The 13,449-nt window shown below is 41.3% G+C and overlaps 1 protein-coding gene and 1 pseudogene across 3 annotated transcripts in view; both read left to right on the top strand.

Moving 5' to 3' along the window:
* ELP4 (elongator acetyltransferase complex subunit 4) overlaps positions 1-13,449 on the top strand; it is a 245,697-nt gene that overhangs the window by 127,784 nt on the left and 104,464 nt on the right. The gene's annotated exons all lie outside the window — the stretch shown is intronic.
* On the top strand, positions 12,266-12,364 carry LOC142447529 (U6 spliceosomal RNA; annotated as a pseudogene).

Genomic DNA, 13,449 nt, shown 5'->3' with positions numbered 1-13,449 from the left:
CACATCGAATCAATTGCCTTTCAAGGTCAACTGTATGTAAGAATAAGATCTATGATAGCTTTTTAATACTTTGTTCAGTAAAAGGAGACACTTTCTGGTGCGTTTTTGGCCTTTTCCCGTGCTTTTTCTTAAAATTCCCGTACTTAAATTCTGGCATCTTGCTACTGCTCCCGCCTCCACTCTGGCCATGAACTCCAGGGTGCAGGCTGGCCCTTCTCCTCCAGTCCCCACAGTAGCACTAGCTCACTCTTCTCACTTCCAAGTCTTTATAGATCCCAACACTTCTGCCTCTTTTCCTCCAGGTGCTCCTCCTAGACCAGCGGTTCCCAACCTTCCTCAGGCCGCGACCCTTTCACACAGCTCCTCATGTGGTGGTGACCCCCCAACCATAACATTATTTTCTTTGCTGCTTCCTCACTGGTATTTTGATACTGTGATGAACCTGGCGACCCATGAAAGGGTCATTCAACCCCCAAAGGGGTTATGACCACGGGTTGAGAACCGCTGTCCTAGATCAATCTTACTCCTTCAGTTCTCAGATGAGAGATCACCTTCTCTTCGATGTCTTTTTCGATTTGCCAAGACCAGCTTAGATAACCTATATCTGTGTTCTCAGAGTACTGTACCGTAAGCTGGTGGCAGAAATTGTCTTGTTTTTGTTCACTAAGGAATCCACAGCACCTGGCACCAGATCAAGCGCACAATAGGTGTTCAGTACATAGCTGCAACAATAGGCTCAAACATATCAACAATCCTAGAGCTGGCGTAGCACCAGGCAGTGTGTTCTCTGTTACACAGAAGTTCATTACGAGTGGGAGCCAACTAGTTGGCGATGAATATCTGTAACAAAAGATTTGTGGAGTGAATGAAATCTAAGAGTGTGTGAGACTGTTAACCACCTAACCACATCCTTTCTTGCTCTTCACAGGGACCTAGACTGTTAGCTCTCTGAGGAAGCGCACTGATACTTCCCTAAGCCTAAAAGCAGTGCAGTCGTGTATTGCCATCAGAGTCTCACTAAATTGCTTACGTTTCCCTTAATTCCCTTTCTTCTCTTGAAGCCTTTGTACCTTTTACTTGGAATACTCATTAACATCAACCTGGGTTTGGTTTCTTATTTCTTTAACACCTAATTTAACCTTTAATTCTTAGTAAATGTTTTGCTAGCCTCATCCCTCCCCTCATCCATCTCTGCAAATAAATTGACTTCCTTCTAAACCTTTGGCTAACAAAAAGCGCTTCTTTTTAAAAAAAAAAAAAGATGAAGAAGAATAAAATTATCTATTTTCATGGTGGTTTACACAGAAGTTTACAGAGCAAATTTTCCATTCAACAACTTATTCGACATTCCCCACAATGGGAAGAGCCCTCTTCCCCTTCATCCCTGCCTGATGGGCTTGGTTCTGCCACACGTTGCCATGTCGGTCTCTGATGGGTACGTGTTCCTCCTGAGTGTTGCTGTTCACTTTATAGCCTCTGCCTTGAGTGGCTGTAAGGTGATCCCAGAGATTGACTCCCTTCAGGCTCATTTTTAATGAAACAACTCTCTTGATTCATTCAAACACGATCAAATCATTTTTGTTCAAATGTAAAGGCATATTTAGCTGTTCTATGTTCTTTTCCGCTTGCCTATATAAACCTGTAGTAGAAATTCTGTATAGATACCTATCAGGATGACTGATTAAAACCAAACCAACTGAGCATTTAAAATGTACTCCTCAAACAGAGGGGAGGGAGGTGCCAAGTTGGTAAAATACTGGATCGTCATATCCCGTGGGTTTGCGCATTGATTGTCCCCAGTCAGTTGGCATTTACATCTATATATTATCACTTGAGTGCAACATGATTAATTATTTTATGATCATGGGAATCTTGGTTTAGAATTCCAGTTGGGGCCATCATCTCGGGCCATGCCTGTAAAGAATTAGAGCCACTTTGCTATTTAGGGAAGCCAAGTTACCGTTCTACCTGTTACATAATAAGCCTCATTGTTTTCCAAAGAGGAGACTTCTTGCTCTCTGTAAGAGTACTAATTTTATGCTGCGCGCTTCTCAGATGAGGACAACAATGTCACATTGCTATTCCGTCTCCAGGACATTTCACAATAATACAAAGTAAAAATTGAGGCAAAGAAAGCCTTTTGCTTTTTCCATGATGTCAAAAGTCATGTTTCTCAGAATTTTCTTCTCTAAATTGGGCATTAAAATAACCACTTGTTTTTTTATATCATTTAGAACATTGTAATTATATCTTGAAATTTTATTCGTAAAATATTTCTAAAAGAGCCCACCTCTTCATAAGATCATTTTTCCCATAAGGAGTGAAGAAAAACTATCTAGTTCTACTTTTTATTAACTCTTAGCTATTTCAGCTGGAGACTTATTTCTTTAATCCATAGGTACCGTGTTTATCACTTAGGAAACATTTTTTTAATGGGTTAGTCATTTTGTATAATGCTATAATTATATCTTTCTTCAGAGTAATTATATAAGAGTAAATAAAGGTAAGGCTAAGATAATACTTAATTTAGGATGCCTTTCAAATGTATGATGCTTATGTATAATTAAAGATTTCAAATCGAAAGTAAAGGGGCCTTGGTTTCCCTGCAGATCTGCCTGATTTTCAAAATAAAAATATAAAAGCTAAATGAGTGATTTCTTTTCTTACACATTTGTACACTGAATTACAACTACCTAAAAGCTTTTTTCTTAATGCCGCCCCCATAAGAAATGTTAATGTGTTTTTACACAAGGGAGCAAAACTTATTAATATTGTTGCTCATCAGACATACAAAGCATAGAGGCATTAAGTAACCTAATGCTATCACAAATATGTATTATTTTCAGTGGGAGGGATGTAAATTACTCATTTCATTACTACTAAAACATTGAATACAAAAACCTCAGTATCAATCAGTAAAAGTACAATTGTGCTTAATTTTATGGAATGTAGCAGATATGGAGTCTCTGGTATGTAGGTATAAAATGAACTTACATTTGCTTTTGATGCCTATCTTAATCAAGATTGTCTAGAGAAACAGACTAGAGAGAGAAAATATCCTTCAAAGATTTGACTCAAGGGATGGACTCACGTGATTGTAGGGACCAGAAAGGGCAAAATCTGTAGTGAGTTGAGAGGCTGTGGACTCTCAAAAGCTCTAGTCTCCAGATTGGAGGTCAGGCAACAGAAAGAATGTAGAGTGAAGAAAGAAAGAAAGAAAGTTCTACCCAAATACTGGCAGAGCCTGTTCTAAGGAAATTTCCCTTGCAAGTGATTGATTGATTGATTTTATTATGGAAAGTGAATTATACTAATTCCATTCAACTATAATATGAAACAGCAACTAAAATAATATTTGGCCTCAAACCACTGGAAACCATGACCAAGTTAACACATAAAATTAACCATCACAGTGCTCACTCTAAACGCTTCAAGTTATAACCAGCTTTATTGTGAGGTCTCAGTTGTCGCTTACCAAATCAAGTACCTTCTATTTATTTCTAGATTTCTCTAAAGGACATTTCACACATGATTTCAAATGTTTTTGTCCACTCTTTCCATGCACCTTGACCATTTTCTTCCTCTTTCACCTATCTTTTCACCAATCTTCTTGCTTGCTCAGGCTAATGCTTATTTCTCTAGAAAGATCCCAAGGGATTATTACTATGTGATGCCAGTGAGATGGGATGCATTATTGCAAATTATTGAAAAGCTTGATTTAGTGGATTCTGGGGGCTTACAAACGAATTACAAGAAAAACAATTTCCAGACCCCAAAAATGTAAATACATACTATAAATGACTTCAGAGACTTAACATATATTATATTAGCACACCAGCTTGAAATATACGATTTTATTTCTTACAGTTTTCTACTTTCTTCTAATTGGACTAAAATGCACATAACAAAAAGCCCACCCTAAATCGTGTCCGATCTGACTCCCCCACACTGAGAGGAAACACTGAGGACAGGCAACCAAGCAGCAAGGGAAACAGCAATGAAGTCCCCAGGGAACACCAAAAACTGACTGTGGGACCAGGGCGTGGCACTCCATCAGACTGGACTGGAAAACTCTCGCAAAGGTCAACAAATGACCTTGAGCTATTTATAGGCTTTTATTTTTTTTTGTCATTGGCTTGTTGTTGTATGTAGATTTTGTTATATTGGCAGAAGTTATTAATGGTGTTCTAGTAGTGTGGAAAGGCTTTTCAGAGAACATTTGTATTACACACCTGCAAACAGGAATAATGAAATAAAACAGTCATCAGGGCAGTGCTTCACTTGTGATCATCTCATGTCCTCACATGGCTTCCATGTGAGCTGATGACATTCTGTTAAGTTGAAATGTAGAAGAATAAATCTCAGAAATTATAAAATGATCATGATATGACAGTAGCTATTGAGATTTCAGTGGCTTATTCGATGTACATATGGTCATTCTCTCTTTAAATTTTATTTTAATGGAAATCATTTTTCTCTCTCTTTTTGGTACATGTTATCGTTAGTAAAGATGACAGCTTGACAACACTGTATAATCGTTACAGAAGCAGACTGCCATATCTTTCTCCTGCCGTGAAAGCTGGTGGATTCGAGCCTTCCAGTTGGCAGCTGAGCGCTTGAACACTGTGTTACCTGGTCTCCCTCACAGAGAGCTAGTGTGACTGTAACAGTGTTAGCTACAATAGATTAACAATAATTATTCGGGATGAAGAGTTCGATTCACCAGTGAGATCGACCAGCTCTAAGATACCTATGATAATAGGAAAGTTCATCAGCGTGTTTACGACATTACAGAAAGTAGTCACCGGAGTCATCGGTGTGTTTTGGTTGTGTTTATGAACATCAGTGAGCATAAGAATTGTGTAGGGTCCTTTGAAGTTTTTATTTCATAGGGCATGTGATACATATTTTAGCATATTTTAAACACATTTAATAACATCATCATACCTGAGCGTTGAATAAGTGCACATTTTTTTATTTACTAAGTATAGAAAAAGTTGTCTATGAGTCGGTGTGCTAAACTTCCTGCCTGCCTCTCAGCATCTTAACAGGAAAACCCGGAAAACCGTGAGATATGCTACCAGTTATCACCATGGGTTAGGTTGACTCATTTTCTTTCATATTTTATTAAAGAAAGTATTGGAGAATGAGGACACATAGATTTCTGTCTAATTTGAATATGAGTGTAAGTAAAAAAAGTATTGTTACAACTTAATAGGAACCTTTATGAAAAAACAAGAAAATAGGTAAATGTGAAGCTATTATTTTCAGTATCCTCCAGATGGGTCTACACACTCTTGTGAAGGTAATGTGTTCCTGTCTCTAGGCTTCTCCCACAGATCAAGTACTCCTCCACGTGCACCACGTCAGCATGGCACATTGGAAAGATTCTTTGATTCTGCGGAACAAAGAAGTCTGAGGGGTCAAGGTCAGGGCTGTCGGGTGGATGAGGTCAGGTTTCCCTGTGAAATTCTAGGAGCGCAGCCCCTGCTGCCATCAGATAATGAGCAGGCGGATTGTTGTGATGGGACGTTTTCCTTGGTCCAGCTTTCCTGGCCTTTTTCTCACCAAGATGGTTTTCCATTTTCTTAAAACTTCTTCCTTCCGAATAAGCCCCTGTGATCATCCTGTCTATCGTGATTACCCCCTTTGGAATTCCAAAAAGCAGGCTCCAAAGTCTGAGCTGACCTCTCTGCCTGAAATTTAACTGATCGAGCAGATCCACTCAGAAGCCACTATATTGATTGGACGTGATTTTGAAGCCACCCCAAGGAGACTAAGTGTATTACTGAGAGAACTTACCTATAGCCCTTTGCTGATCAGAGACAGGTGATGCAACTTATGTTAGTAATAAGCCCATGCGTGATGAACTGGAAGCATAGTAGAAATACTTTTTTTTATTTATCTCATGTTATGAGTATATTTGGAAAGCTATGCCAAAATATTTCATATGGAAAGAAAGGTCTCTTTTGCAGAACTCTTAATCTATCAGTTTAACTTGATCAGCCCACCTTTTCAGTCATACCATGAATCTTAACCCTTTACTCTTTACAACATTGGGGTTTGGGTTTAAGGCCTGTTGGGAAAATGCCAGGGCATGGTTTTTCTCTCAAAACTGAAAACGTTCACAGGCTTAAGCATGATTTATTCAGGAACAAGCATCCTAACCTAATCTTTACTCACCGTGACGTCCTTTTCCAGGGTGACGTGTCCAAAGTGCATCACCCTTGCTTCTGAGGCACAGTAGTCAATGGTACTTCCGGTCGTCTTTGCCAAAACCTTCATGTAAGGGCATGAGTGCTTCCTCCGCGTTCCTTATTCATTATTAGGTTCCACATGCAGATGCAGGGAGTAAAAACAGCCTGGCTTATCGCAAGTCCTCAAAATGATGCCTCTGCTCTTTAATACTTTCAAGAAGTCTTCTGCAGCAGATGGACTCGAGGCAGTACAGTTTCGGATTTCTGGTCCAAGAGAATTGATTATGGATCCAAGTAAAACTGCATCCTCGACAGTGTCAGCCTGTTCTGCGTTTATCATAAAGTTGTCTATTAGACCAGTTGTGATGATCTTTGTGTTCCTTACCGGAAGCTCTAATCGTAACTCAGACTGTAGTCTGTGATTTCCATCAGTAAGTCCTCTTCCCTTTAGTAAGTCAGGTTGTGTTGGTTGCGTAGGGCAGATTTTTAATGAGCCTTCCGCCGACCCCAATGCCATGTCCTCCATAGAGTTCAGCCTCTCGGATTATTTGCGCAGCATACAGATTGACTACACTTGATGAAAAAATAACCCTGACACAGCGTTCCTGATCTTCAAGCAGGATGTATTCCCTTGATCTGTTCTGACAGCTTCCTCTTAGCCTATGGCCAGATCCCTATGAGCGTGGTTGTTTCTGGTGTGTCTAGTTTTTCAGTACCCAGCACATGTTGTATAAAAGCATTGCTTTGAAAGCTACTGCAGCGATGCTTCATAAGCGTCACAACCTTCGTTTTCTCGATGATTGTTGCTACTGCTACAAGGCAGATGTGTAGCCATGTGATTTCCTTGGCGTATTCTTTGCCAGCAAGAACATTTATCATTAGCTAGAAGCAAAGAGAGAAATTATGAAAGACTGAATGGACAATTTTTACCCCTAGGAGTCAAGAGAAAGTAAAGTGATCATACATCGAGTCACTTTTTTAAATGATTTGTTAAACATGATAGAGAAGAGCGCTAGTCCTGTGGCCTGGGGAACTTCCTCAGGAGGGCTGTGAGACTCCGCATCCGCACCAACAGCAGCATAATGGTTTCCATCAGGTGTGCGGTACCAGAGGGCTTTGTTTCTTCAGCTATTGTTTCTTCTCCTGTAAAATGGTGGCAGTAGCGTCAGACCCTGTCTAACTTAAGGGGACGTAGTATCCAAGATCAGCCCAAAGCTAGTTCCCATGAGGTAGAAGTCGGACAAACCTGTACTCCCCAACCTCCGTATTAATTCTGCCACCATCCCTTGCTCCCATGCCACGCTCTACTTCTCTGCTTAGAAACTCACTGCCATGGAGTCTATTCAGACTCACAGCCACCCCTGTCGGGCAGAGTCGATCTGGCCTTGTGGGTTTCCAAGACTGTCCATTTTACAGGATTAGAAAGCCTCATCTTTCTCCCTTGGAGCACCTGGTAGTTTTGAACTGCTGACCTGGTGGTTAACAGTCCAATGTGTAACGTACTACACCTCCCCCCTTTTAAGAAACACAACCCAAACTCACTGCCATCTAATTGATTCTGATTCGTAGTGACCTCATGGATCAGCTGAGGGTTTTGACCCACTGACCTTGAGGGTAGTACCTCAATGCATAACCAGTGCACTGGCAGGTCTCCCAGTATACCACCAGGGCTCACACTACACTCTCGGGGCTCCTTAATTCATGGCAACGGGCTCAGAGACTTTATAGACCACACTTACCATTAAGCCGTTTATTAAGGATACACCCCAGGGTCAGAACTAAGACTCAGGATCAGACATCTTGTAGGCAGTCTTCAGCCTCATGCAAAAGTTCACTCCTTGCCTTACAAGCAAGCCGACCCTACTCCCTACCATGCACACCCTTTCTCTGCCCCCTGTAGATAGACTCCTACCCTGCTATCCCTCTCAGGTCAGACTCCTTTGCCTTTGGCCTTCCTGCCAGGTTACAGCCTTTACATCTCTTTTCGGACCTTCCTTGCCTCCTCTCTTTCTGTTTCTTCTGTCTTCTCTCTTGCCTTTTCTCCTTTCTACTTGTCACCAATTTTAATACATGGTGCTCCCACTAGAGCCACAAATTGACCAATACCCTCTCAGTAGGCCAGAGACACTTCATTGGTAAAGTAGGCGATGGTAACTTCAGCCATATAGTCGATGCTAACTTTATTTGCATAGTAAGTTGATTAATCCTTGCGGGCATGTACCCATCCCAGGGCAGGCTGCAGCACAGGAGCCGAAGGACCTGCTAGCCCTTTGGGATAGGAAATTAGAGCTAAAGTAATGTTTCCAGTTTTGTTGTTGTTGTTGTTGCTTTTTAATCAAAGCAAAAGACCACATCAAGAAATTGATTTGACTGCACATGTCCAGTGTTAAAGTCATGACGTAGGCACTATGGGACATACAAAGTCAACATGCCTTGGCAATCCGATAGCCAAGGACACGTGCTTTCCGTACTGCAGTTGTCTTCGTCTCATTTGGGTGCCTTCCCAGAACAAAGGTCCAGGGGAAAGGGCATCTTCTGGGCCAGTTAAATCCAAGGCATCAAAGTCAGCTCAGAAGGTTATGGCCATTGTTTTTTTGGGTGATCTTGACATATTTTCTCAAACAACACAAAATGATCACAAGGGTTGGTTGTGAAGAAGCTGTAAGAAAATAGAAAACGGCATTAGTGAGAAAACAAGAAAGTTGTGCCAAGGAATTTTTTTTAACAGCAATGCACCTGCTCATTTTTCAAGGATAAGCAAGGTTTTCATCTAGAAGCCTCACACCATCCCCCACCCACCCACCCCCGGTCTAACTTTTTACCCTCATAATTAAAGTATAAAAGGTATAAAAATTGTATTTAATATTTTCTTTCCTTAAAAGACTGTAGTCTCTCTCTTTTAGTTGAGTTTAGAGTAAGATTTGTCCTTACTTAGAAAAACAGAAACTGGAGCTCATCATTCAATCTGACCAAAAAAAAAAATTATATGAACTCTACCTTTTAGATATGTTTCAAATTGAGCAAGTTCGTAACTGGCTCAATGGCAGTGTGTATTTGGCTGTTGGTTTATCATGTCCAATGCTTCCTCCACGTTCAAGCTCTCATCATGCTTTCCCTGGATATTCAGAAGAAACTACAACCAGTTGCCATAGAGCTCATTGCAACTCATGGCAGCTGCAAGTTCAAGTTGATGTTAAGGAAAAGGAAAACATGTCCATGAGAGCCAAGACACAAATTAATAAATCCCACCTTAAGATTGCAACATTGTCCATAGAACAGATTGGATATGCTACCTCTCAAGAAAATCAGAATTGTAGGGCGTCTCATTAACAACCTGGGATATGCAAATGATGCAACTTGCTTGCTGAATGAAAAAAGAACTTGAAGCACCTACTGATTCCCCGGGACCCAATGTTCTGTTGCATTGATGGAGATCAAAGAATCCCATCTTCACTAGGAATTAAACCACCTCAATGTAACGAACCAAAGTCCTCACAACTGACCAATAGACCACATCCAGATAAACAGAGAAAAGATTGACGCTGTGAAGGATCTTGTTTTACTCTGAGCCATAATCCAGGTCCATGAACGCAGCATTCAAGAAATTAAGTGGCATTCTACATTGGGCAACTCCTGCACAACACTTCTTGAAAGTATTAAAAAGTAAAGATGACATTTTGAGAGCGAAAATGCACCTGACTCGAGCCATGGGATTTTGAATCACTTCATATGCATGAGATAGCTGGACAATGAATAAGGAAGAACAAAGAAAAATCAGTGTAGGTGAATTATGGTGGCGGGGCGGGGGGGCGCAAATATTGACGTACTGTAAACTGCTAAAGGAACACACAAACCTGTCTTACAGGAAGTATAGCTGGCATGCACGTTAGAAACGAGATGGCAAAACTCCATGGCACATATGTGGTGCGTGTTGTGAGGAGTGGCCAGTCGTGGCAAAGAATCGTGTGCTCGATAAAGGAGAGGGTCACAGAAAGCGAGGAAGACCTTCCAGGAGTGGACGGACACAGTGGCTGCAACAATGAACTCACCCATAGCAATGCCTGTGAGGTCGCAGGAGGAATAGGCAGGGTTCCTTGCTGGTGCGCGTAGGGTTGGTATGAATCGGGGGTATTTCCCCAGGCCCTGTTAGCAATGTTTGGTTCTACACCGAGCTGAAACTACTCACAGAAAGCATATTTAGAAAGTTAAGGGGTAAAATTCTTCAGGAAAGATTCAAATACATATTCACTTTATTTAATGCAAAATGATAACATTGGAACAAGGCTCTTGGATAGGAATTTTTAAAACTCAACTGAAAATATGATGAATTTATTCTGAGAAGCTCAGCTCTTCCCAAGATGAGTAGTTCTGATGTATTAATTAGTTGATGGATCAAAAAACTTGCAGCAAGAGCATATGTTTATTAACCTGTAGTTATACTTTTTTGATGGAACCTGTAAATGTCAGTGCCTCCTGGCTCATTAATAACCACCAGAATTAACCAGCTAGTGACCTGGTTTTTTGAGCAAATTCACGCCCAGGGTATTTTGTGTCATGAGGGGAATTGCAGAGAGAATTGTAATAACATTTCAAGCTTTTCTCCTTCTGGAGAGCATATATCATACTGAGAAGAAAGAAATATTTTGAAAAATTCATCTAGAAGCACAATGCAAATCTGCACAGTGTGTTACACAGGAGCCGGGGCGCAGGGGATGCAAGCAGGGCTGCAATCCGCAAGGTCAGCAGTTTGGAACCCACCAGCTGCTCCAAGAAAGAAAGACAGGACTTCATTCCCGTAAAGAGTTAGTCTCGAAAGCTCAAAAGGGGCAGTTCTACCTGTCTTACCGGTTGCTACGAGTTGGAATTGACTCAGTGGCAGTGAGTTTGTTTTTGTTTTGTTTTTCAATGTGCTACATTGGGAAAGGGATTGTCTGCGAGGGCAGCAGAAGTAGGTATACCAGCTTTACATCAGTTATACCACCTAGAATCCCTTGTAAGCATGAGTTCTATGATGTATACTATAATGGATAGTACTTAGAAAAATGTTTGTGTGACTGCCATGTATAAAGTTATAATGGTAAAAAAGGTTTGCACACAATTACTAATCAGACCCACCCAGCAGTGCTGTGGAAGGAAGGCCTGGCGATCTGCTTCCATTAAGGCTAAAGCCACCAACACACTGTGGTATCATTCTAAACCATTTGGACAGAATCGAACTCAGTGGCGAAAACTTTGGGGAAGAAGCATAGCTCGGTAGTGCAGACAGTTCAGTTGCTAAGCGAGTGGTTTGAGGTTCAAGTACACCCAGAAGCATCTTAGAAGAAAGCCCAGGCACTCCACCTCTGAAAAATCAACCGTTGAAAACTGTATGGAGCACAGTTGTAATCTGACAAACATGGGTCAGATTCTTTAGTCAGCATTGACTCGATGCCAACTAATGCTTCTAAAGCAAATAAGTAAAGCACCCCTCTTGCACCAGAAAAGTTAACACAATAGTAAAAAAAGATTAGACAAAACACAAGTTACCAACACCAATAAAATATTCTAAGCACCAATGAGGAGCACAACATTTTATGGGGTTGCTACAACTGCTGAAAACAAATTTGATGAAGTGTGGAAGAAGGGATTACATTTGTGATAGGTCTCCAAGAACCTAGAGAAAAAGTCCTCCCATGAGGATATGGATCAAATTCGTGGAGAAGAACATTTAATTTACAAGTTGTTGTTGTTGTACGGTGCCGTTAGGTTGGTTCTGACTCGCAGCAACCCTGCATACAAACAGAAAGAAACGCCACCTGGTCTCGCGCCACCCTCTCGGTTATATTTCTGTTTCAGCCAGTTATTGCAGCCACTGTGTCAGTACAGCTTGTGCAGGGCCCTCCTCTTGTTTGCCACCCTTCTGCTTTATCGAGCACCATGTCCTTGCTCAGAGACTGGTCTCCTGAGAACATGGCCACACTACGTGACACAAGTCTCGCCATCCTTGCCTCTAGTAAAGGGGCATTCTAGCTGTACTTCTTCCAAGACAGATTTGTTTGTTCTTTTGAGTGTATCAAAATTAGCATAGAGTGCTCACTTATGCAACACAGATACTAAATTTAGAACGATCCAGAGATTAGCATGGCCTCTGAGCAAAGATGACATGACGTGAAGCGTTCCATATTTTTTGTCAGTAGATTCCCCTCTGTGAGGAAGGCTGGACCTGACCTGGTTTCCAAAATTTTCTGTATTTTTGGTCTTTAGTGTGTTGTTTGGTTTTTGTTTGTTCATATTACAGTGTATCTCAGAGGTGTCATGTCAATGGCGGTCACCCTCTTGAAGCTGTGTTATATGCTTTTTGGTTTTTCAGTATGATGAACTTACAGGGACAGCAAATCGAATAAGGGGGAGTGAGGAAGTGAGTACCGTGGTGATTGGTGGGGAATGTTAACAAGGGAGACAATGTCAAGGAGTCCATGTAGAAAAAGAATTTTTGGAAACTGAGTGTGGTACCAATAGTACAATTCTACTCAATGTAATTGAAATATGGAATGATATATGTGAGGGGTACCCCCCAAAAATGGAATAAAGTTCTGCTAGACAGAGGTTCTGTAGGATGCATTTTCCCTACTAGGTGAACAACTCGCAATTCGCTCTGAGTTAGTGCATCCAGTGGTACTGCCTGGGAAGGTTCACTCTGGTTACTGTGATTTTTTTTTTTCATAAAAGCAGTTTTGTTCAAACCTCGGGGTTTTTTGATGACTGATTTAAGAGAACAGTGTGCTGCTGTGAAATTGTGTTTCCTGCTCAAGAAAAAAAATGCTGGAGAAACTTTTGCGATGTTGAACACAGCTTACAAGGAAAAACTCAAGTTGAGTGGTTTTCTCATTGCAAACAAGGGAAAATGCCAGTTGATGACAAACCTCATCCTGGACATCCGTCAACTTCCCAGACAGACAAAAATATCAACTCCTAGTGCATTTGGAGTTCATCCCACCAGGTCAGACTGTTGATGGAGCTTTTTATTGAAGGTTCTGAACAGATAGCATAGCAGTGTGCAACAAAAGCAGACCTGATTTGTGGCAGACAGGGAACTGGCTTTGCCACCATGGCAGTGCACCTGCTAATGCCGCCATCTCAGTGCTCCAGTTTTGGGGGGGGAAAAACAAACCAGCATGCCTCTCTTGCCCCTCTCACCTGACGAACCTGACTTCACTCCTTTCAACTTCTTTTTGTTTCCACAAATGAAGAGGGACATGAAAGGTCAGCAAAT

This window comes from Tenrec ecaudatus, chromosome 4 (assembly GCF_050624435.1).
Source record: "Tenrec ecaudatus isolate mTenEca1 chromosome 4, mTenEca1.hap1, whole genome shotgun sequence".
NCBI lineage: Eukaryota > Metazoa > Chordata > Mammalia > Afrosoricida > Tenrecidae > Tenrec > Tenrec ecaudatus.
Note: the sequence above shows the minus strand (reverse complement) of the source record. Positions and strands in the feature narration are given on the sequence as shown.